At 50.3% G+C, this 26,231-nt stretch overlaps 1 pseudogene; it reads right to left on the bottom strand.

Annotated features, from left to right (window-relative positions):
- Positions 1–410: 410 nt before the first annotated feature.
- Positions 411–23,182, bottom strand: LOC135535277 (tether containing UBX domain for GLUT4-like; annotated as a pseudogene).
- Positions 23,183–26,231: the final 3,049 nt, after the last annotated feature.

Genomic DNA, 26,231 nt, shown 5'->3' on the forward strand with positions numbered 1-26,231 from the left:
TATGGTTCCAGTTTGATTCTAATGGTTATTCCATCACATCTCTATGGTTCCAGTTTGATTCTAATGGTCAACACATAGTTCCTAATACAAGGAGACAGAAGGGGATAGAGGAAGACAGATCTAACTGTCTCTAGAGTCAACACATAGTTCCTAATACAAGGAGACAGAAAGGGAGAGAGGAAGAGAGAGAGAAAGAGAGAGGAAGAGAGAGAGAAAGAGAGAGGAAGAGAGAAAAAGAGAAAGAGAGAGAAAGAGGAAGAGGGAGAGAGAAAGAGAGAGAGAGAGAAAGAGAGAGGGAGAGATCTAACTGTCTCTAGAGTCAACACATAGTTCCTAATACAAGGAGACAGAAAGGGAGAGAGGAAGAGAGAGAGAAAGAGGAAGAGAGAGAGAGGAAGAGAGAGATCTACCTGTCTCTAGAGGTCTGAAGAATCCCTGTAGAACACGTCTGTCAGGGAACTGGACCCTCAGAACTACCTGGACGGACACACACACACACACACACACACACATTATTATATTGCTAATGTTACTGTAGTAACAGATTTAGGATCACTATTGGCATCCAGCTCCAGGTTGGTGGTCGATTCCATGTAAATGTAGGAGAAACTCAAGGGCATCTGACACACACACGGGCCAACACACATTCATCCACACAACTCACTCGGGGGTATCTGTCCATCTTATCCTTCATCTGAGATTCTCTCAGAGCTTTAGTCATCAGAGGAGCCTCCTCTAGTACCCTCCTAAAGGGAGAAAGGAGAGAGAGATGGGGAGAGGGAGAAGAGGAGAGAGGGGAGAGGGAGAGAGAAAGAGGAGAGAGAGAGGAGAGATGGGAGAGGAGAAATGGGAGAGGAGAAATGGGGGAGGGAGAGATAAAGAGAGAGAGGAGAGAGCAAGAGAGATGATTTACAGTTGACTTTTTGATGTGTGTGTGTGTGTGTGTGTGTGTGTGTGTGTGTGTGTGTGTGTGTGTGTGTGTGTGTGTGTGTGTGTGTGTGTGTTAGATCACTGTGGTCAACATAATTCTAGCCTTGATAACCTGTCTGGTGTGGTGTCACACAGAGAAAGGGGGAGGCAGACATCTCTTTTGAAGAAGACATCGTAAAGAACCAATCAGGCGCACGCACATACCACACAGCAACGTTTCCCAGCATTCCCCACAGTCTCTCCACAAAGCGTCTAATTAAGTCATTGGCATACTGTAATTTGAGTATATATATATAAACCCATATAGAAGTTCCCTAACTGACTGCTTTCAGACCTTAACCATTAGAAGGTCAAAACTGACCCCAGATCTGCTCTTCTTACTTTTGTTTATACATGACATTGGGTTATCCTAACTCACTAAATCCAGGATGTCACAACTGACCCCAGGTCTGCTCATGACACGTAGCAAGCAGTTGAGAGCATTGGGCCAGTAACCGAGAGGTCGCTGGTTTGAATCCCCAAACAGCCTAGATAAGAACATCTGTCAATGTGCCTTTGAGCAAAGCACTTTAACCCTCGTCGCTCCTGCAAGTCTCTCTGGATCAGAGTGTCTGCTAAATGACTCACTAACTAAGTCTCTCTGGATCAGAGTGTCTGCTAAATGACTCACTAACTGTAAGTCTCTCTGGATCAGAGTGTCTGCTAAATGACTCACTAACTAAGTCTCTCTGGATCAGAGTGTCTGCTAAATGACTCACTAACTGTAAGTCTCTCTGGATCAGAGTGTCTGCTAAATGACTCACTAACTGTAAGTCTCTCTGGATCAGAGTGTCTGCTAAATGACTCACTAACTGTAAGTCTCTCTGGATCAGAGTGTCTGCTAAATGACTCACTAACTAAGTCTCTCTGGATCAGAGTGTCTGCTAAATGACTCACTAACTGTAAGTCTCTCTGGATCAGAGTGTCTGCTAAATGACTCACTAACTGTAAGTCTCTCTGGATCAGAGTGTCTGCTAAATGACTCACTAACTGTAAGTCTCTCTGGATCAGAGTGTCCGCTAAATGACTCACTAACTGTAAGTCTCTCTGGATCAGAGTGTCTGCTAAATGACTCACTAACTGTAAGTCTCTCTGGATCAGAGTGTCTGCTAAATGACTCACTACTGTAAGTCTCTCTGGATCAGAGTGTCTGCTAAATGACTCACTAACTGTAAATGTAAATGCCATTTGGTTGTTTTAATAGAGAGATCTCTTTTCAGTCTCTACATCTCTCCTAGTTCAATCTCACTGTCGCTTTCTCGCTCCCTCTATCCAGATCAAAACCCAAGCAACTTTCTCTCCATCTCTCCTCCCCTCTCCTTCTTACCCAGTGTCACCTCTCACTTTTCATTTCCTCTCTCTTCCTCCATTTCTCTCTCCTTCCATGTTTGAACACTCCTCTCTCAGTCTCTCCCTGTCTCTCCTCTTCCTCTCCCTGTCCCTCCTCTTCCTCTCTCTGTCCCTCCTCTTCCTCTCTCTGTCCCTCCTCTTCCTCTCTCTCAGTCCCTCCTCTTCCTCTCTCTCAGTCCCTCCTCTTCCTCTCTCAGTCTCTCCTCTTCCTCTCTCTCAGTCCCTCCTCTTCCTCTCTCTCAGTCCCTCCTCTTCCTCTCTCTCAGTCTCTCCTCTTCCTCTCTCTCAGTCTCTCCTCTTCCTCTCTCTCAGTCCCTCCTCTTCCTCTCTCTCAGTCTCTTCTCTTCCTCTCTCAGTCTCTCCTCTTCCTCTCTCTCAGTCTCTCCTCTTCCTCTCTCTCAGTCTCTCCTCTTCCTCTCTCTCAGTCTCTCCTCTTCCTCTCTCTCAGTCTCTCCTCTTCCTCTCTCTCAGTCTCTCCTCTTCCTCTCTCTCAGTCTCTCCTCTTCCTCTCTCTCAGTCTCTCCTCTTCCTCTCTCTCAGTCTCTCCTCTTCCTCTCTCTGTCTCTCCTCTTCCTCTCTCTGTCTCTCCTCTTCCTCTCTCTGTCTCTCCTCTTCCTCTCTCTCAGTCTCTCCTCTTCCTCTCTCTCAGTCTCTCCTCTTCCTCTCTCTCAGTCTCTCCTCTTCCTCTCTCTCAGTCTCTCCTCTTCCTCTCTCTCAGTCTCTCCTCTTCCTCTCTCTCAGTCTCTCCTCTTCCTCTCTCTCAGTCTCTCCTCTTCCTCTCTCTCAGTCTCTCCTCTTCCTCTCTCTCAGTCTCTCCTCTTCCTCTCTCTCAGTCCCACCTCTCACTCTTCAGCTGAGCGAAGCGTTTGCGGATGTCGTCCACAGTCACCTCAAAGAACTCGTCTGGCAAGTCCTGTTCGTTGCCGTAGCGATGCGCCCCAGAGTCCATGTGGTAGATCAGGGGTTCCCTGTCCACCGGCTGCAGAGGAGACAGAGAGAGAGAGAGAGAGAGGTGAGGCATCTCAACGGCTGCAGAGGAGACAGAGAGAGAGAGAGAGAGAGGTGAGGCATCTCAACGGCTGCAGACATGACAACAGTAGAAATGTGTATCTGTCTGACTAGGTTTCTATATAAACCAATAGGGGAGACCCTCAACAGGAAGTGTTTCATTCAATTCATGACATGGTCTGTTCTGCCCATCAGAACAACATCAACCCCATCAACGTTACCTGCAGAACCTCCTCTACCACGGCCCAGTCATCCTGTTTGGTACTGGCTTGGCGCTGAGAGATAGAAACAGAACATCTAGAACATACCATCTATCATTCATGTATCTATTCACATGTACTTGACTCTTATCAACAGAGCACATTGAGAAGACGTTGGGTTGGACTACAGGTCTCACCTTGGCGTTGTTGGGTTTAGATTTCTTGGCTTTGGGCGGCCCACCAACCATTGATGGTAGTGATGATGATGATGATGATGATGCTCCTACACCGCTCACCCCCGGCCCCCCCAGCCTCTGACCCCCTCCAGAGAAAGGGATGAAGGGAGCGGAGGGAGGAGAGGAAGAAGAGGAGGAGGAAGGATGGACAGCGCACTGACCAGATGGTCCTGCCCTCTCTCCATCCCCCTCTTCCTCCCTCTTCACTCCCCGAAGGGACTGCTTTTAGGCCGCACCGCAATTTGGGAGTTTGTAACCACTTCCGCTTCCTGTTTGCCAGGAAGTGTGCTGCCAGCGGCCGAGGCGGCGGGGACTGGGGCATCCGCAGTCTCAACCGGCCCCTCGGGGCTCTCCTTTTTGATTGAAGGCAGCGCTGCACGCTCTGGTTGTGAGGGAGGCAGTCCGACCGGGGTAAAGGGCAGGGCTTGGTTTCCTTGGCGACGGGATCTGTCGCCGTGGAAGCAGCCTCCATGCCGTCATCGTCTGCGTTGCCTGGCGATTTGGTCTTCTTCAGTAAAAACCTGTGGAACGGCAGAGAGGAATGACATCATCTACATACTCACCACCACCACCACCCTTCCCAATCAGTGGCAGTGCATTATGTCTGCTGTAATGGTGAGGACATGTTGAGGACATGTTGAGGACATGTTGAGGACATGTTGAGGACATGTGGTGGATATGTTGAGGACATGTTGAGGACATGTTGAGGACATGTTGAGGACATGTTGAGGACATGTTGAGGACATGTTGGGGACATGTTGGGGACATGTTGGGGACATGTTGGGGACATGTTGTGGATATGTTGTGGATGTCAGAAGGTGAATTCACCAATTTGTAAGTCGCTCTGGATAAGAGCGTCTGCTAAATGACTTAAATGTAAATGTAATATGTTGAGGACATGTTGTGGACATGTTGTGGACATGTTGAGGACATGTTGTGGATATGTTGAGGACATGTTGGGGATATGTTGGGGATATGTTGGGGATATGTTGGGGACATGTTGAGGACATGTTGAGGACATGTTGTGGATATGTTGAGGACATGTTGTGGATATGTTGAGGACATGTTGTGGACATGTTGTGGATATGTTGAGGACATGTTGTGGACATGTTGAGGATATGTTGTGGATATGTTGTGGACATGTTGTGGATATGTTGAGGACATGTTGAGGACATGTTGGGGATATGTTGGGGATATGTTGAGGACATGTTGTGGATATGTTGAGGACATGTTGTGGATATGTTGAGGACATGTTGTGGATATGTTGAGGACATGTTGGGGACATGTTGGGGACATGTTGGGGACATGTTGTGGATATGTTGTGGATGTCAGAAGGTGAATTCACCAATTTGTAAGTCGCTCTGGATAAGAGCGTCTGCTAAATGACTTAAATGTAAATGTAATATGTTGAGGACATGTTGTGGACATGTTGTGGACATGTTGAGGACATGTTGTGGATATGTTGAGGACATATTGAGGACATGTTGAGGACATGTTGGGGATATGTTGGGGATATGTTGGGGATATGTTGGGGACATGTTGAGGACATGTTGAGGACATGTTGTGGATATGTTGAGGACATGTTGTGGATATGTTGAGGACATGTTGTGGATATGTTGAGGACATGTTGTGGACATGTTGAGGATATGTTGTGGATATGTTGTGGACATGTTGAGGACATGTTGAGGACATGTTGGGGACATGTTGGGGATATGTTGGGGATATGTTGTGGACATGTTGTGGATATGTTGAGGACATGTTGTGGATATGTTGAGGACATGTTGTGGACATGTTGAGGATATGTTGTGGACATGTTGTGGACATGTTGAGGACATGTTGATGACATGTTGAGACATGTTGAGGACATGTTGTGGACATGTTGTGGACATGTTGAGGACATGTTGAGGACATGTTGAGGACATGTTGAGGACATGTTGAGGACATGTTGAGGACATGTTGAGGACATGTTGAGGACATGTTGAGGACATGTTGTGGATATGTTGAGGATATGTTGAGGACATGTTGAGGACATGTTGAGGACATGTTGTGGATATGTTGTGGATATGTTGAGGACATGTTGAGGACATGTTGAGGATATGTTGAGGACATGTTGAGGACATGTTGTGGATATGTTGAGGATATGTTGAGGACATGTTGAGGACATGTTGTGGATATGTTGTGGATATGTTGTGGAGGAACCAACCTGACTATGGCACTTCCTCCTGTGAGTCCCAGAGACTTCAGACTGGCCTTCTTTAGAGCTGCCTCACCACTCACCTAAACACCCCCCCAGTGTCCTCATTACACTCATTACATTATCAGTGTCCTCGTTACACTCATTACATTATCAGTGTCCTCATTACACTCATTACATTATCAGTGTCCTCATTACACTCATTACATTATCAGTGTCCTCATTACACTCATTACATTATCAGTGTCCTCACCACTCACCTAAACACCCCCCAGTGTCCTCATTACACTCATTACATTATCAGTGTCCTCACCACTCACCTAAACACCCCCCAGTGTCCTCATTACACTCATTACATTATCAGTGTCCTCATTACACTCATTACATTATCAATGTCCTCATTACACTCATTACATTATCAGTGTCCTCACCACTCACCTAAACACCCCCCAGTGTCCTCATTACACTCATTACATTATCAGTGTCCTCATTACACTCATTACATTATCAGTGTCCTCATTACACTCATTACATTATCAATGTCCTCACTACACTCTGATCAACACCCCACCCCCCACCCCCCCTGTATCAGTGCCCTCACTACACTCTGATCAACACCCCACCCCCCCTGTATCAGTGCCCTCACTACACTCTGATCAACACCCCACCCCCCACCCCCCCTGTATCAGTGCCCTCACTACACTCTAATCAACACCCCCCAGTGTCCTCATTACACTCATTACATTATCAGTGTCCTCACTACACTCATTACATTATCAGTGCCCTCACTACACTCTAATCAATACCCCCCCCCCCTGTATCAGTGCCCTCACTACACTCTGATCAACACACACAGACAGATGGGGAGGGAAAAGGAGATACCATACCTCATCTCTCATGTAGACACAGACAGGAGTGGAACCTGATTCAGACAACTCAGCTGCTCTGTGGAGAAGAAGAGAGAGGAGGAGGAGAGAGAGGAGGAGAGAGAGGAGGAGGAGAGAGAAAATAGGCATTCTGTGATTCAAAACAAACACACACCTGGGTGGTCTCACCTGTCGGGTGTTGAGTGAGCCTACGTGTGAGCAACTGTGTGTGTGTGGTGTGTGGTGTTTGTGGTGTGTGTGTGTATAGTGTGCGGTGTTGTGTATTGTGTGGTGTGTGGTGTAGTGTGTGGTGTAGTGTGCGGTGTTGTGTGTTGTGTTGTGTGTGTGTGTTGTGTGGGGTGTGTGGGGTGTGGTGTGTGGTGTGGGGTGTGTGGGGTGTGGTGTGTGTGGTGTGTGGTGTATGGTGTGTGTGTGTGGGGTGTGTGTGTGTGGTGTGTGTGTGTGTGTGGTGTGGTGTGTGGTGTGTGGTGTATGGTGTGTGTGTGTGGGGTGTGTGTGTGTGGTGTGTGGTGTGTGGTGTGTGGTGTGTGGTGTATGGTGTGTGTGTGTGGGGTGTGTGTGTGTGGTGTGTGTGTGTGTGTGTGTGTGTGTGTGTGTGTGTGTGTGTGTGTGTGTGTGTGGTGTGTGTGTGTGTGGTGTGTGTGTGTCTACATTAAAAACCACTGAACCATAACGTCGTCTCCTAAACACAGTAACTTCTCCCTGGCTTGTTGTTCCCCCAGATTCCCGGGCGGTGCGGAGCTGACATTCATTCTGGAAGCTTCCGTGGCAAAGATCTAGTGATGATGTCATCACAGAGAAGGGGTGACGGACAGACAGCTGGTCTCAACGAGAGTTGGGCCCTAGAAAATGTTATGTTTTTGCTTAATTCCGTTTACTTTCTTTCCTAAATTCTGTTTTCTCTGTGTTGCTTTCCCAGGTTTCCGATTTCAAAAACAACTGCGTTGGATGTTCAGTCCACAACGAGGCTTAAACCACATCAGAAGACCGCTGTTAAGGTCTGGGGAAAATAGAAGAAATGTAGATTTTTGGGTGCAGTTACCCTTTAATGCCAGTGATCAACAGGAAGAGACCCCTGTCCACTACACTAAGAGACCGATGTCCACTACACTACACTAAGAGACCGATGTCCACTACACTACACTAAGAGACCGCTGTCCACTACACTACACTAAGAGACCGATGTCCACTACACTACACTAAGAGACCGATGTCCACTACACTACACTAAGAGACCGCTGTCCACTACACTAAGAGACCGCTGTCCACTACACTAAGAGACCGCTGTCCACTACACTAAGAGGCCGCTGTCCACTACACTACACTAAGAGGCCGCTGTCCACTACACTACACTAAGAGACCGCTGTCCACTACACTACACTAAGAGACCGCTGTCCACTACACTACACTAAGAGACCGCTGTCCACTACACTAAGAGACCGCTGTCCACTACACTAAGAGACCGCTGTCCACTACACTAAGAGACCGCTGTCCACTACACTACACTAAGAGACCGCTGTCCACTACACTACACTAAGAGACCGCTGTCCACTACACTAAGAGACCGCTGTCCACTACACTAAGAGACCGCTGTCCACTACACTAAGAGACCGCTGTCCACTACACTACACTAAGAGACCGCTGTCCACTACACTACACTAAGAGACCGCTGTCCACTACACTAAGAGACCCCTGTCCACTACACTAAGAGACCGCTGTCCACTACACTAAGAGGCCGCTGTCCACTACACTACACTAAGAGACCGCTGTCCACTACACTACACTAAGAGACCGCTGTCCACTACACTACACTAAGAGACCGCTGTCCACTACACTAAGAGACCGCTGTCCACTACACTACACTAAGAGACCGCTGTCCACTACACTACACTAAGAGACCGCTGTCCACTACACTACACTAAGAGACCGCTGTCCACTACACTACACTAAGAGACCGCTGTCCACTACACTAAGAGACCGCTGTCCACTACACTAAGAGACCGCTGTCCACTACACTAAGAGACCGCTGTCCACTACACTAAGAGACCGCTGTCCACTACACTACACTAAGAGACCGCTGTCCACTACACTAAGAGACCGCTGTCCACTACACTAAGAGACCGCTGTCCACTACACTAAGAGACCCCTGTGCACTACACTAAGAGACCCCTGTGCACTACACTAAGAGACCGTTGTCCACTACACTAAGAGACCGCTGTCCACTACACTAAGAGACCGCTGTCCACTACACTAAGAGACCGCTGTCCACTACACTAAGAGACCGCTGTCCACTACACTAAGAGACCCCTGTCCACTACACTAAGAGACCGCTGTCCACTACACTAAGAGACCGCTGTCCACTACACTAAGAGACCGCTGTCCACTACACTAAGAGACCGCTGTCCACTACACTAAGAGACCGCTGTCCACTACACTAAGAGACCCCTGTCCACTACACTACACTAAGAGACCGCTGTCCACTACACTAAGAGACCGTTGTCCACTACACTACACTAAGAGACCCCTGTCCACTACACTAAGAGACCCCTGTCCACTACACTAAGAGACCCTTGTCCACTACACTAAGAGACCGCTGTCCACTACACTAAGAGACCGCTGTCCACTACACTAAGAGACCGCTGTCCACTACACTAAGAGACCGCTGTCCACTACACTAAGAGACAGCTGTCCACTACACTACACTAAGAGACCGCTGTCCACTACACTACACTAAGAGACCGCTGTCCACTCCACTACACTAAGAGACCGCTGTCCACTCCACTAAGAGACCGTTGTCCACTACACTAAGAGACCCCTGTCCACTACACTAAGAGACCCCTGTCCACTACACTAAGAGACCGTTGTCCACTACACTAAGAGACTCCTGTCCACTACACTAAGAGACCGTTGTCCACTACACTAAGAGACCGTTGTCCACTACACTAAGAGACCCCTGTCCACTACACTAAGAGACCGCTGTCCACTACACTACACTAAGAGACCGCTGTCCACTACACTAAGAGACCGCTGTCCACTACACTACACTAAGAGACCGCTGTCCACTACACTAAAAGACCGCTGTCCACTACACTAAGAGACAGCTGTCCACTACACTAAGAGACAGCTGTCCACTACACTAAGAGACCCCTGTGCACTACACTAAGAGACCCCTGTCCACTACACTAAGAGACCGCTGTCCACTACACTAAGAGACCGCTGTCCACTACACTAAGAGACCGCTGTCCACTACACTAAGAGACCGCTGTCCACTACACTAAGAGACCGCTGTCCACTACACTAAGAGACCGCTGTCCACTACACTAAGAGACCGCTGTCCACTACACTAAGAGACCGCTGTCCACTACACTAAGAGACCGCTGTCCACTACACTAAGAGACCCCTGTCCACTACACTAAGAGACCGCTGTCCACTACACTAAGAGACCGCTGTCCACTACACTAAGAGACCGTTGTCCACTACACTACACTAAGAGACCCCTGTCCACTACACTAAGAGACCCCTGTCCACTACACTAAGAGACTGCTGTTCACTACACTAAGAGACCGCTGTCCACTACACTACACTAAGAGACCGCTGTCCACTACACTAAGAGACCGCTGTCCACTCCACTACACTAAGAGACCGCTGTCCACTCCACTAAGAGACCCCTGTCCACTACACTAAGAGACCCCTGTCCACTACACTAAGAGACCCCTGTCCACTACACTAAGAGACCCTGTCCACTACACTAAGAGACCCTGTCCACTACACTAAGAGACCTGTCCACTACACTAAGAGACCGCTGTCCACTACACTAAGAGACCGCTGTCCACTACACTAAGAGACCCTGTCCACTACACTAAGAGACCCTGTCCACTAAACTAAGAGACCCTGTCCACTACACTAAGAGACCCCTGTCCACTACACTAAGAGACCCCTGTCCACTACACTAAGAGACCCCTGTCCACTACACTAAGAGACCCCTGTCCACTCCACTACACTAAGAGACCGCTGTCCACCACTACACTAAGAGACCGCTGTCCACTCCACTAAGAGACCGCTGTCCACTACACTAAGAGACCGCTGTCCACTACACTAAGAGACCCCTGTCCACTACACTAGAGACCCTGTCCACTACACTAGAGACCCCTGTCCACTACACTAAGAGACCCTGTCCACTACACTAAGAGACCCCTGTCCACTACACTAAGAGACCCCTGTCACTCCACTACACTAAGAGACCGCTGTCACTCCACTACACTAAGAGACCGCTGTCCACTCCACTAAGAGACCGCTGTCCACTACACTAAGAGACCGCTGTCCACTACACTAAGAGACCGCTGCCCACTACACTAAGAGACCCCTGCCCACTACACTAAGAGACCCCTGCCCACTACACTAAGAGACCCTGCCCACTACACTAAGAGACCCCTGCCCACTACACTAAGAGACCCCTGCCCACTACACTAAGAGACCCCTGCCCACTACACTAAGAGACCCCTGCCCACTACACTAAGAGACCCCTGTCCACTACACTAAGAGACCCCTGTCCACTACACTAAGAGACCGCTGTCCACTACACTAAGAGACCGCTGTCCACTACACTAAGAGACCGCTGTCCACTACACTAAGAGACCGCTGTCCACTACACTAAGAGACCGCTGTCCACTACACTAAGAGACCGCTGTCCACTACACTACACTAAGAGACCGCTGTCCACTCCACTACACTAAGAGACCGCTGTCCACTCCACTAAGAGACTGCTGTCCACTACACTAAGAGACCCCTGTCCACTACACTAAGAGACCCCTGTCCACTACACTAAGAGACCCCTGTCCACTACACTAAGAGACCCCTGTCCACTACACTAAGAGACCCCTGTCCACTACACTAAGAGACCCCTGTCCACTCCACTACACTAAGAGACCGCTGTCCACTCCACTACACTAAGAGACCGCTGTCCACTCCACTAAGAGACCGCTGTCCACTACACTAAGAGACCGCTGTCCACTACACTAAGAGACCCCTGTCCACTACACTAAGAGACCCCTGTCCACTACACTAAGAGACCCCTGTCCACTACACTAAGAGACCCCTGTCCACTACACTAAGAGACCCCTGTCCACTACACTAAGAGACCCCTGTCCACTCCACTACACTAAGAGACCGCTGTCCACTCCACTACACTAAGAGACCGCTGTCCACTCCACTAAGAGACCGCTGTCCACTACACTAAGAGACCGCTGTCCACTACACTAAGAGACCGCTGTCCACTACACTAAGAGACCCCTGCCCACTACACTAAGAGACCCCTGCCCACTACACTAAGAGACCCCTGCCCACTACACTAAGAGACCCCTGCCCACTACACTAAGAGACCCCTGCCCACTACACTAAGAGACCCCTGCCCACTACACTAAGAGACCCCTGCCCACTACACTAAGAGACCCCTGTCCACTACACTAAGAGACCGCTGTCCACTACACTAAGAGACCGCTGTCCACTACACTAAGAGACCGCTGTCCACTACACTAAGAGACCGCTGTCCACTACACTAAGAGACCGCTGTCCACTACACTAAGAGACCGCTGTCCACTACACTAAGAGACCGCTGTCCACTACACTAAGAGACCGCTGTCCACTACACTAAGAGACCGCTGTCCACTACACTAAGAGACCGCTGTCCACTACACTAAGAGACCGCTGTCCACTACACTAAGAGACCGCTGCCCACTACACTACACTAAGAGACCGCTGTCCACTACACTAAGAGACCCCTGTCCACTACACTAAGAGACCGCTGCCCACTACACTAAGAGACCCCTGTCCACTACACTAAGAGACCACTGTCCACTACACTAAGAGACCGTTGTCCACTACACTAAGAGACCGCTGCCCACTACACTAAGAGCCCACTACACGGCCATGGTGCTTGCCTATTGAGCAGCAAGAGGAACTGGCCCTCCCTACCTTCAGGCTGGGGAGAGAGTAGAGATCGGCTGGAGAGAGAGTAGAAAGTAGAGCGGCTGGAGAGACAGTAAAGAGTAGAGCGGCTGGAGAGAGAGGAGAGAGCGGCTGGAGAGAGAGGAGAGAGCGGCTGGAGAGAGTAGAGAGCGGCTGGAGAGAGTAGAGAGCGGCTGGAGAGAGTAGAGAGCGGCTGGAGAGAGTAGAGAGCGGCTGGAGAGAGAGTAGAGAGGTTGGAGAGAGAGTAGAGAGTAGAGCGGTTGGAGAGACAGTAGAGAGCGGCTGGAGAGAGTAGAGAGTAGAGCGGCTGGAGAGAGAGTAGAGAGCGGCTGGAGAGAGAGTAGAGAGCGGCTGGAGAGAGTAGAGAGCGGCTGGAGAGAGTAGAGAGCGGCTGGAGAGAGTAGAGAGGTTGGAGAGAGAGTAGAGAGCGGCTGGAGAGAGTAGAGAGTAGAGCGGCTGGAGAGAGAGTAGAGAGCGGCTGGAGAGAGTAGAGAGTAGAGCGGCTGGAGAGAGAGTAGAGAGCGGCTGGAGAGAGTAGAGAGTAGAGCGGCTGGAGAGAGAGTAGAGAGCGGCTGGAGAGAGAGTAGAGAGCGGCTGGAGAGAGAGTAGAGAGCGGCTGGAGAGAGAGGAGAGAGCGGCTGGAGAGAGAGGAGAGAGCGGCTGGAGAGAGAGGAGAGCGGCTGGAGAGAGAGGAGAGCGGCTGGAGAGAGAGTAGAGAGCGGCTGGAGAGAGTAGAGAGTAGAGAGCGGCTGGAGAGAGTAGAGAGCGGCTGGAGAGAGTAGAGAGTAGAGAGCGGCTGGAGAGAGAGGAGAGAGCGGCTGGAGAGAGAGGAGAGAGCGGCTGGAGAGAGAGTAGAGAGCGGCTGGAGAGAGAGTAGAGAGCGGCTGGAGAGAGAGTAGAGAGAGGCTGGAGAGAGAGTAGAGAGCGGCTGGAGAGAGAGTAGAGAGCGGCTGGAGAGAGAGTAGAGAGCGGCTGGAGAGAGTAGAGAGCGGCTGGAGAGAGAGTAGAGAGCGGCTGGAGAGAGAGTAGAGAGCGGCTGGAGAGAGAGTAGAGAGCGGCTGGAGAGAGAGTAGAGAGAGCGGCTGGAGAAAGTAGAGAGCGGCTGGGAGAGAGTAGAGAGCGGCTGGAGAGAGTAGAGAGCGGCTGGAGAGAGAGTAGAGAGCGGCTGGAGGAGAGTAGAGAGAGGCTGGAGAAGAGTAGAGAGCGGCTGGAGAGAGTAGAGAGCGGCTGGGAGAGAGAGTAGAAGCGGCTGGAGAGAGTAGAGAGGGTGGAGAGAGAGTAGAGAGAGGCTGGAGAGAGAGTAGAGAGCGGCTGGAGAGAGAGTAGAGTAGAGCGGCTGGAGAGAGAGTAGAGAGAGTAGAGCGGCTGGAGAGAGAGTAGAGTAAAGCGGCTGGAGAGAGAGTAGAGTAAAGCGGCTGGAGAGAGTAGAGCGGTTGGAGACAGTAGAGCGGTTGGAGAGAGTAGAGAGGTTGGAGAGAGTAGAGAGGTTGGAGAGAGTAGAGAGGTTGGAGAGAGTAGAGAGGTTGGAGAGAATAGAGAGGTTGGAGACAGTAGAGCGGTTGGAGTCAGTAGAGCGGTTGGAGAGAGTAGAGAGGTTGGAGAGAGTAGAGAGGTTGGAGAGAGTAGAGAGGTTGGAGAGAGTAGAGAGGTTGGAGAGAGTAGAGAGGTTGGAGAGAGTAGAGAGGTTGGAGAGAGAGAGGTTGGAGAGAGTAGAGAGGTTGGAGAGAGTAGAGAGGTTGGAGAGAGTAGAGAGGTTGGAGAGAGTAGAGAGGTTGGAGAGAGTAGAGAGGTTGGAGAGAGTAGAGAGGTTGGAGAGAGTAGAGGTTGGAGAGAGTAGAGAGGTTGGAGAGAGTAGAGAGGTTGGAGAGAGTAGAGAGGTTGGAGAGAGTAGAGAGGTTGGAGAGAGTAGAGAGGTTGGAGAGAGTAGAGAGGTTGGAGAGAGTAGAGAGGTTGGAGAGAGTAGAGAGGTTGGAGAGAGTAGAGAGGTTGGAGACAGTAGAGAGGTTGGAGAGAGTAGAGAGGTTGGAGAGAGTAGAGAGGTTGGAGACAGTAGAGAGGTTGGAGAGAGTAGAGAGGTTGGAGAGAGTAGAGAGGTTGGAGACAGTAGAGAGGTTGGAGAGAGTAGAGAGGTTGGAGAGAGTAGAGAGGTTGGAGAGAGTAGAGAGGTTGGAGACAGTAGAGAGGTTGGAGAGAGTAGAGAGGTTGGAGAGAGTAGAGAGGTTGGAGAGAGTAGAGAGGTTGGAGAGAGTAGAGAGGTTGGAGAGAGTAGAGAGGTTGGAGAGAGTAGAGAGGTTGGAGACAGTAGAGCGGTTGGAGAGAGTAGAGAGGTTGGGGGTGAGGAGAAAGAAAACGGGAGAAAAAAAGGAGAGGAGGGGAGAGGGGTTGTTGTAACTTGGCTCACTCCTGGTCTGCAACTCTTTGATCGCAGTGTTCAGCACTCACTCATAAAAATAACAAACCTCTGGTCTTGGCAGGCAGGCAGGCGAGTCCACACACACACACACACACACACACACACACACACACACACACACACACACACACACACACACACACGCGCACTTGGGCAATCAGTGACAACCCTACCTACCTACCTGGTCTGGGGAAAGTGTGTGAGCAGCTCCCATAGTGTCTGTCCACTGGAGAAAGTACCCTGGAGTCTGGTACCATCTTCCATCTGCAGGGCAATACGCACCTGAGGAACACACACAGAATACAACACACTGTTTTACAACACACAGACAGAACACACTGTTCTAGAACACACACAGAAACAGAACATACCGTTATTGAACACAGACAACTCATTTACAAAACCCACACACCGCATCTAGAGAACACACACACACACACACTCCTCTAGGGAACACACACACTCCTCTAGGGAACACACACACTCCTCTAGGGAACACACACACACCGCATCTAGAGAACACACACACACCGCATCTAGAGAACACACACACTCCTCTAGGGAACACACACACACTCATCTAGGGAACACACACACACTCATCTAGAGAATACACACACTCATCTAGAGAATACACACACACTCATCTAGAGAATACACACACACTCATCTAGAGAATACACACACACTCATCTAGAGAATAAACACACACCGCATCTAGAGAACACACACACACACAGACACACTCATCTAGGGAATGCACACACACACACACACACACAAACACACACACACACACACACACACACACACACACCTAGGGAACACACACACACACCTAGGGAACACACACACACAAACACACTCATCTAGGGAACAAATTAAATCAAATTTTATTTGTCACATACACATGGTTAGCAGATGTTAATGCGAGTGTAGCGAAATGCTTGTGCTTCTAGTTCCGACAATGCAGTAATAACCAACAAGTAATCTAGCTAACAATTCCAAAACTACTGTCTTATACACACAAGTGTAAAGGGATAAAGAATATGTACATAAAGATCTAGACATCTAGGGAACACACACACACACATCTAGGGAACACACGCACACACACACACACACACATCTAGGGAACACACGCACACACACACACACATCTAGGGAACACACACGCACACACATCTAGGGAACACACACGCACACACATCTAGGGAACACACACACACACACACACATCTAGGGAACACACACAGAGCCAGAATTCCTATTCAGGGCTATTAGTCACCCAGAGAACTACAGCCATGATCACAGAGATGATTATCCTGAATACGGTTTATAACACAACACGGGCACAGCTTCAAACACTCCTCTACCTGCACTCCCCCTGACACACGGCCATGTTGTTACTGTTTACCAAGACGGCTTTCATCGTCTGCCACATCGAGACTCCCTGTAACATGGAAATAATCCACAGAGATCTAACACCGTATTACATAAACACATTATTTCACTAAACACGTTCTGAGAGACGGATCAGACATGAACCACATTCACACAGCTGTTAAATGCACTGTGACGTAAACAAACAGCCCATGTCAATCCATCCAGCACATTTTATATAGAAGGCCATTTCTGCATCAGCAGATGTCACAAAGGGCTGTACAGAAACTCAGCCTAAAACCCCAAACAGCAAGATGCAGATGTAGAAGCACGGTGGCTAGGAAGAACTCCCTAGAAAGGCAGGGAACCTAGGAAGAGACCTAGAGAGGAACCAGACTCTGAGAGGTCAGTCCTCTTCTGGCTGTGCCGGGTGGAGATTATAACAGAACATGGCCAGATTGTTCTTGTTCATTTTTTTTAACCTTTATTTAACTAGGCAAGTCAGTTATAAACGGGGCAGAACGGCAGATTTGTACCTTGTCAGCTCGGGGGTTTGAACCTTTCGGTTACTAGTCCAACGCTCTAACCACCAGGCTGCCCGCCTCTAACCACCAGGCTGCCCGCCTCTAACCACCAGGCTGCCCGCCTCTAACCACCAGGCTGCCCGCCTCTAACCACCAGGCTGCCCGCCTCTAACCACCAGGCTGCCCGCCTCTAACCACCAGGCTGCCCGCCTCTAACCACCAGGCTACCCGCCTCTAACCACCAGGCTACCCGCCTCTAACCACCAGGCTACCCGCCTCTAACCACCAGGCTACCCGCCTCTAACCACCAGGCTACCCGCCTCTAACCACCAGGCTACCCGCCTCTAACCACCAGGCTACCCGCCTCTAACCACCAGGCTACCCGCCTCTAACCACCAGGCTACCCGCCTCTAACCACCAGGCTACCCGCCTCTAACCACCAGGCTACCCGCCTCTAACCACTAGGCTACCCATCTCTAACCACTAGGCTACCCGCCTCTAACCACTAGGCTACCCATCTCTAACCACTAGGCTACCCGCCTCTAACCACTAGGCTACCCGCCTCTAACCACTAGGCTACCCGCCTCTATAGGTGGTGATGTCTGACTGTCTATGGTGGTGTGGAACAGAAACACTACATATAGGTGGTGATGTCTGACTGTCTATGGTGGTGTGGAACAGAAACACTACATATAGGTGGTGATGTCTGACTGTCTATGGTGGTGTGGAACAGAAACACTACATATAGGTTGTGATGTCTGACTGTCTATGGTGGTGTGGAACAGAAACACTACATATAGGTTGTGATGTCTGACTGTCTATGGTGGTGTGGAACAGAAACACTACATATAGGTGGTGATGTCTGACTGTCTATGGTGGTGTGGAACGTCAACACTTGGTAGCGTGTTGTATGCGTTTTCTCGGAGGGGGGTCACTTGGCACATGTTGATGACGGGTGCTGTCAGAGGATTGATGATGTCATTAAGAAAGGACCTCTTCTCAGAACCCCAGTGGAAACGGGCAGACGTCATCCCAGATGGATGATGACCCATGCCGGCCAGTTGTTTACCTATCACTCACTGTGGTGACGAGCTAACATGGAAAACATGTTTCCCCCAGGACACCGGCAGAGTTAAAAAGGATGAGGAAAATGTGTTTTTAACAACTAACCATTTATAAAAATAGAAACAGGGGAACTATGTTGGATGAGAACTGTGAGTCAGAATGAGGGACAGAGAGACAGAGGGGAATATAAACAGAGTGGTAGAGAGAGGGGTATATAAACAGAGTGGTAGAGAGAGGGGTATATAAACAGAGGGGTAGAGAGAGGGGTATATAAACAGAGGGGTAGAGAGAGGGGTATATAAACAGAGGGGTAGAGAGAGGGGTATATAAACAGAGGGGTAGAGAGAGGGGTATATAAACAGAGGGGTAGAGAGAGGGGTATATAAACAGAGGGGTAGAGAGACGGGTATGTAAACAGAGGGGTAGAGAGACGGGTATGTAAACAGAGGGGTAGAGAGACGGGTATGTAAACAGAGGGGTAGAGAGAGGGGTATATAAAGAGAGGGGTAGAGAGAGGGGTATATAAAGAGAGGGGTAGAGAGAGGGTATATAAAGAGAGGGGTAGAGAGGGGGTATATAAAGAGAGGGGTAGAGAGAGGGTATATAAAGAGAGGGGTAGAGAGAGGGTATATAAAGAGAGGGGTAGAGAGAGGGTATATAAAGAGAGGGGTAGAGAGAGGGTATATAAAGAGAGGGGTAGAGAGAGGGGTATATAAACAGAGTGGTAGAGAGAGGGGTATATAAACAGAGGGGTAGAGAGAGGGGTATATAAACAGAGGGGTAGAGAAAGGGGTATATAAACAGAGGGGTAGATAGAGAGAGGGGTATATAAAGAGAGGGGTAGATAGATAGAGGGGTATATAAAGAGAGGGGTATATAGAGAGAGGGGTATATAAAGAGAGGGGTAGATAGAGAGAGGGGTATATAAAGAGAGGGGTAGATAGAGAGAGGGGTATATAAAGAGAGGGGTAGATAGAGAGAGGGGTATATAAAGAGAGGGGTAGATAGAGAGAGGGGTATATAAAGAGAGGTAGATAAAGAGAGGGGTATATAAACAGAGGGGTAGAGAGAGGGGTAGAGAAAGAGAGGGGTAGAGAGGGGTAGAGAGGGGTATATAAACAGAGGGGTAGAGAGAGGGGTAGAGAGTGGTAGAGAGAGGGATATAAACAGAGGGATAGAGACATGGTTATATAAAGAGAGGGGTATATAAACAGAGGGGTATATAAACAGAGGGGTAGAGAGAGAGTGGTAGAGAGAGGGATATAAACAGAGGGATAGAGACATGGTTATATAAACAGAGGGGTATATAAACAGAGGGGTAGAGAAAGAGAGGGGTATATAAACAGAGGGATAGAGAGAGGAGTATGTAAAGAGAGGGGTAGAGACAGGGGTATATAAAGAGAGGGGTATATAAACAGAGGGGTAGAGAAAGAGAGTGGTAGAGAGAGGGGTATATAAACAGAGGGGTAGAGAAAGAGAGGGGTAGAGAAAGAGAGGCGTATATAAACAGAGGGGTAGAGAGAGGGGTAGAGAAAGAGAGGGGTAGAGAGAGGGGTAGAGAGGGGTATATAAACAGAGGGGTAGAGAGAGGGGTAGAGAGTGGTAGAGAGAGGGATATAAACAGAGGGATAGAGACATGGTTATATAAAGAGAGGGGTATATAAACAGAGGGGTATATAAACAGAGGGGTAGAGAGAGAGTGGTAGAGAGAGGGATATAAACAGAGGGATAGAGACATGGTTATATAAACAGAGGGGTATATAAACAGAGGGGTATATAAACAGAGGGGTAGAGAAAGAGAGGGGTATATAAACAGAGGGGTAGAGAGAGGGATATAAACAGAGGGATAGAGACATGGTTATATAAACAGAGGGGTATATAAACAGAGGGGTAGAGAGAGAGTGGTAGAGAGAGGGATATAAACAGAGGGATAGAGACATGGTTATATAAACAGAGGGGTATATAAACAGAGGGGTAGAGAAAGAGAGGGGTATATAAACAGAGGGATAGAGAGAGGAGTATGTAAAGAGAGGGGTAGAGACAGGGGTATATAAAGAGAGGGGTAGAGAGGGGTATATAAACAGAGGGGTAGAGAAAGAGAGTGGTAGAGAGGGGTATATAAACAGAGGGGTAGAGAAAGAGAGGGGTAGAGAAAGAGAGGCGTATATAAACAGAGGGGTAGAGAGAGGGGTATATAAACAGAGGGGTAGAGAGAGAGGTAGAGAAAGAGAGTGGTAGAGAGAGGGGTATATAAACAGAGGGGTAGAGAGAGGTAGAGAAAGAGAGGGGTAGAGAGAGGGAAAGAAGGCGCTTGGCATTAAACAAATGGGGGAAAGAAATGTGCATTGTTTCTCTCAAGAAAAGGGTGGCAGAGGTGTGTAGGAGGGAGGTTCCTAGGTGTTCCTATGTGGCAGAGGTGTGTAGGAGGGAGGTTCCTAGGTGTTCCTATGTGGCAGCAGTGTGTAGGAGGGAGGTTCCTATGTGGCAGAGTGTGTAGGAGGGAGGTTCCTAGGTGTTCCTATGTGGCAGAGGTGTGTAGGAGGGAGGTTCCTAGGTGGCAGAGGTATGTAGGAGGGAGGTTCCTAGGTGTTCCTATGTGGCAGAGAGGTGTAGGAGGGAGGTTCCTAGGTGTTCCTATGTGGCAGAGAGGTGTAGGAGGGAGGTTCCTAGGTGTTCCTATGTGGCAGAGAGGTATAGGAGGGAGGTTCCTAGGTGTTCCTATGTGGCAGAGAGGTGTAGGAGGGAGGTTCCTAGGTGTTCCTATGTGGCAGAGTGTGTAGGAGGGAGGTTCCTAGGTGTTCCTATGTGGCAGAGAGGTGTAGGAGGGAGGTTCCTAGGTGTTCCTATGTGGCAGAGAGGTGTAGGAGGGAGGTTCCTAGGTGTTCCTATGTGGCAGAGTGTGTAGGAGGGAGGTTCCTAGGTGTTCCTATGTGGCAGAGAGGTGTAGGAGGGAGGTTCCTAGGTGTTCCTATGTGGCAGCAGTGTGTAGGAGGGAGGTTCCTAGGTGTTCCTATGTGGCAGCAGTGTGTAGGAGGGAGGTTCCTATGTGGCAGAGGTGTGTAGGAGGGAGGTTCCTAGGTGTTCTATGTGGCAGAGGTGTGGGAGGGGGTTCCTAGGTGTTCCTATGTGGCAGAGGTGTGTAGGAGGGGAGGTTCCTAGGTGGCAGAGGTGTGTAGGAGGGAGGTTCCTAGGTGTTCCTATGTGGCAGAGAGGTGTAGGAGGGAGGTTCCTAGGTGTTCCTATGTGGCAGAGGTGTGTAGGAGGGAGGTTCCTAGGTGTGAGAAGGGCATGAGACAAAGGAATATGTAGCATTGGGAAAGTAGTGGTGTGTGTCAATTGTAGGGATGCCCATGGTGCTGGGGATCAGATGTCTCTTGTGAGAGAGGCAGGTTGAGGTTTCCATGGTTAGAGTAGAGCAGAAGTTGTCATATGCTGAGGCAGTGAAAGTAGAGGAAGATGGGTCAAGGGATCATGAGAGGAGTGGTGTGAGTAGTAGATCTGTACCAGTACAGAGGAGAGGCCAACAAGTGATACACGTTTCATTAAGATGGGATTTTTAGCATTTAAAGCAATGGTTATCAACTGTACTGCAGGGATAGAACGTAAGTCACAGCAGATTGGTGGTGGTGGCAGCTGCAGAGAGGTATTTGGCTGTGTGAGACTTGACGTCGGAAGAGTTACAGGGTGTGTTAAGTGGTGGTGTCCCATCCTTTCAGGCTGTTGGCCTGTTGGACTAAATAGATATAAATACTGGAGGAGGGTGGTGTTATTTAAAACATTTTGTGAGTGTAGTGTTAGATTAAGTTAGATGGTAGGGTATTTGTTAATTTCACTCAAAGTATAAGGGAGTTGTACACCAGTCTAGTAGGTGGCGGTAATGCAACATATTGGATGCCAACCACCATTAAACCTCATTGGAGAAGTCGGGGGAGAGAGAGGGGTAGAGAAGGAGAGAGACAGAGGTATATAAAAGAGAGGGGTGGAGAGACAGGTACTCTGACAGCCAAAGGGGCAACATGGAACATTTTATCAAATGCAACAGTAATGTTGTTATGATCATAATGAAGCAGAAGTAGTAGAATGGATGTTGTTTCCTGGACATGGTGAAGTCATGCTGGACGCCACACACACTAGTTTCACCCACCGGGCTGTCGGTCCCTGTCTGTTTCCGGGTGCTGGTCACCACCTCCAGCTTGGCATTGTTTGGCACGCTGGCAAACCTCCACTGGAGCGACAGGTCCAGAACGTTCCTCTGAAATCTGTCAAGGGGATGGATGGATGGATGGATGGATGGATGGATGGATGGATGGATGGATGGATGGATGGATAGATGGATAGAGAGAGAGAGGGGGGGTGAGGCTTTAGTGAAAGAGCAGTGTCCTGAGCCAAGTATACAAAGGGCCCGGACAGAGGGCACACACGACTAGCCATCCCTCCCCCTCCACTCAATCACAGCTTTATCATCGTTCAGTTTGATGATCTGGGTACCACTACAAAACATCCACGGAAAATGTTGTAATAAAGAGGATATCTAGCTAGTCTTTCAGTTCACAGAGCTAGCCAGCTAACGTTAGCACGTCTAGAGACCAAGTTAGCTAGCTAGGCTAACAACAAAGCTCTCAACTCACTTTAAACCGTGATCGTCAGGATTAATTCCATGTTTCTTGCAGACGTCTTCGAGGACCTAAATACAAAGTATTGGTTATCTATCAGCTAAACAAGTTAACTAGCAAAGCAACTTACTTTGTGCAGACAAAGAGAGAAAAACGAGCAGGCTAAACTGAACAGTCATTGTTCAGCCGACATGAAAAGATCACTCTCGTTTTCATAACCTAGAAAAGGGAGGCAGTTATTTTGAACGCAGACTGAGAGAGCAGGACATCACTTTATTACTACCTACCTGTAGCAAAGGTGTGTTTGCGAGATTTTTACGGTTTGTCTTCTTCCATTGGGAGTCAGAACTGTCACTGTTGTGCTGGCCGCCATTGTGGTGTGACGTCCAGTTGTTTTGTTTGAAAAACTTTATTGACAATTGTCTTTATGGCCCACTGTGGTAGCATCAGCGTGTGTGTGACTCTCTGTACCTGTGTGTGATATGGTATTGTGTTAAAGGGGACACCAAGTGTGGTGATGGTGTGTTTCATTCTATTCGTGTCTGCTCTGTAGCAGGAGGATGAGGTTGGTGGCAGGGGAGGCAGATGAGAGAGATGGAGGGGAGCGAGGAGGAGGGTTTAAGAGGGCTGAACATTTTTCAGGTGCCTTTCTGGACTCATGGTGACTGGTGCTTTGATCTAGACATTCTGGTATGGTCCACACACTCATACGCTCTCACACACACACACACACACACACACACACACACACACACACACACACACACACACAGGGCTCTAATTACTTCCGCTGCTCTCTCAGTCTTTAATGGGGAAAAGGAGGAGGAGGGGTGAGAAGAACAGGGAGAGGAGAGAAGGGGAGGAGGAGGGGTGAGATAACAGGGGAGAGGTGGAGGAGGGGGTGAGATAACAGGGGAGGGAGTGGAGGAGGGAGGAGGAGGGTAAGAGAACAGGGGAGGGGTGTGGAGGAGGGGTGAGATAACAGGGATGGGTGTGGAGGAGAGGAGGAGGGGTGAGAGAACAGGGGAGGGGTGTGGAGGAGAGGAGGAGTAAGAGAACAGGGGAGGGGTGTGGAGGAGAGAAGGAGGAGGAGGGGTAAGAGAACAAGGGAGAGGTGTGGAGGAGGGGTGAGATAACAGGGGAGAGGTGTGGAGGAGAGAAGGAAGAGGAGGGGTAAGAGAACAGGGGAGGGGTGTGGAGGAGAGAAGGAGGAGGAGGGGTGAGAGAACAGGGGAGAGGTGTAGAGGAGGGGTGAGATAACAGGGGAGGGGTGTGGAGGAGAGAAGGAGGAGGAGGGGTGAGAGAACAGGGGAGAGGTGTAGAGGAGGGGTGAGATAACAGGGGAGGGGTGTGGAGGAGAGAAGGAGGAGGAGGGGTGAGAGAACAGGGGAGGGGTGTGGAGGAGAAAAGGAAGAGGAGGGGTAAGAGAACAGGGGAGAGGTGTGGAGGAGAGAAGGAAGAGGAGGGGTGAGAGAACAGGGGAGAGGTGTGGAGGAGAGAAGGAAGAGGAGGGGTGAGAGAACAAGGGAGAGGTGTGGAGGAGGGGTGAGAGAACAGGGGAGGGGTGTGGAGGAGAGAAGGAAGAGGAGGGGTGAGAGAACAAGGGAGAGGTGTGGAGGAGGGGTGAGATAACAGGGGAGAGGTGTGGAGAGAGAAGAGGAGGGGGTGAGAGAACAGGGGGAGGGGTGTGGAGGAGAGAAGGAAGAGGAGGGGTGAGAGAGAACAGGGGAGGGGTGTGGAGGAGAGAAGGAAGAGGAGGGGTGAGAACAGGGGAGAGGTGTGGAGGGGAGAGAGCGAGGAGGAGGGGGTGAGAGAACAAGGGAGAGGTGTGGAGGAGGGTGAGAGAACAGGGGAGGGGTGTGGAGGAGGGAGAAGGAGGAGGAGGGGTGAGAGAACAGGGGAGAGGTGTGGAGGAGAGAAAGAGGAGGAGGGGTGAGAGAACAGGGGAGGGGTGTGGAGGAGAGAAGGAAGAGGAGGGGTGAGAGAACAGGGGAGGGGTGTGGAGGAGAGAAGGAAGAGGAGGGGTGAGAGAACAGGGGAGAGGTGTGGAGGGAGAGAAGGAGGAGGAGGGGTGAGAGAACAGGGGAGAGGTGTGGAGAGAAAGAGGAGGAGGGTGAGAGAACAGGGGAGAGGTGTGGAGGAGAGAAGGAGTAGGAGGGGTGAGAGAACAAGGGAGAGGTGTGGAGGAGGGGTGAGATAACAGGGGAGAGGTGTGGAGGAGAGAAGGAAGAGGAGGGGTAAGAGAACAGGGGAGGGGTGTGGAGGAGAGAAGGAAGAGGAGGGGTGAGAGAACAGGGGAGGGGTGTGGAGGAGAGAAGGAAGAGGAGGGGTGAGAGAACAGGGAGGGGTGTGGAGGAGAGAAGGAGGAGGAGGGGTAAGAGAACAGGGGAGAGGTGTGGAGGAGGGGTGAGATAACAGGGATGGGTGTGGAGGAGAGGAGGAGGGGTGAGAGAACAGGGGAGGGGTGTGGCGGAGAGGTGGAGTAAGAGAACAGGGGAGGGGTGTGGAGGAGAGAAGGAGGAGGAGGGGTAAGAGAACAAGGGAGAGGTGTGGAGGAGGGGTGAGATAACAGGGGAGAGGTGTGGAGGAGAGAAGGAGTAGGAGGGGTGAGAGAACAGGGGAGGGGTGTGGAGGAGAGAAGGAGGAGGAGGGGTAAGAGAACAAGGGAGAGGTGTGGAGGAGGGGTGAGATAACAGGGGAGAGGTGTGGAGGAGGGGTGAGATAACAGGGGAGAGGTGTGGAGGAGAGAAGGAGTAGGAGGGTGAGAGAACAGGGGAGGGGTGTGGAGGAGAGAAGGAGTAGGAGGGTGAGAGAACAGGGAGGGGTGTGGAGGAGAGAAGGAGTAGGAGGGGTGAGAGAACAGGGGAGGGGTGTGGAGGAGAGAAGGAGTAGGAGGGGTGAGAGAACAGGGGAGGGGTGTGGAGGAGAGGTGGAGTAAGAGAACAGGGGAGGGGTGTGGAGGAGGGGTGAGATAACAGGGATGGGTGTGGAGGAGAGGAGGAGGGGTGAGAGAACAGGGAAGGGGTGTGGCGGAGAGGAGGAGTAAGAGAACAGGGGAGGGGTGTGGAGGAGAGGTGGAGTAAGAGAACAGGGGAGGGGTGTGGAGGAGAGAAGGAGGAGGAGGGGTAAGAGAACAGGGGAGGGTGTGGAGGAGGGTGAGATAACAGGGAGGGATGGGTGTGGAGGAGAGGAGGTGTGGGTGAGAGAACAGGGGGAGGGTGTGGAGGAGGGGTGAGATAACAGGGATGGGTGTGGAGGAGAGGAGGAGGGGTGAGAGAACAGGGGAGGGGTGTGGAGGAGGGGTGAGATAACAGGGATGGGTGTGGAGGAGAGGAGGAGGGTGAGAGAACAGGGGAGGAGGTGTGGCGGAGAGGTGGAGCGTAAGAGAGAACAGGGGAGGGGTGTGGAGGAGAGAAGGAGGAGGA

This window comes from Oncorhynchus masou, unplaced genomic scaffold, assembly GCF_036934945.1.
Source record: "Oncorhynchus masou masou isolate Uvic2021 unplaced genomic scaffold, UVic_Omas_1.1 unplaced_scaffold_4703, whole genome shotgun sequence".
Taxonomy (NCBI): Eukaryota; Metazoa; Chordata; class Actinopteri; order Salmoniformes; family Salmonidae; genus Oncorhynchus; species Oncorhynchus masou.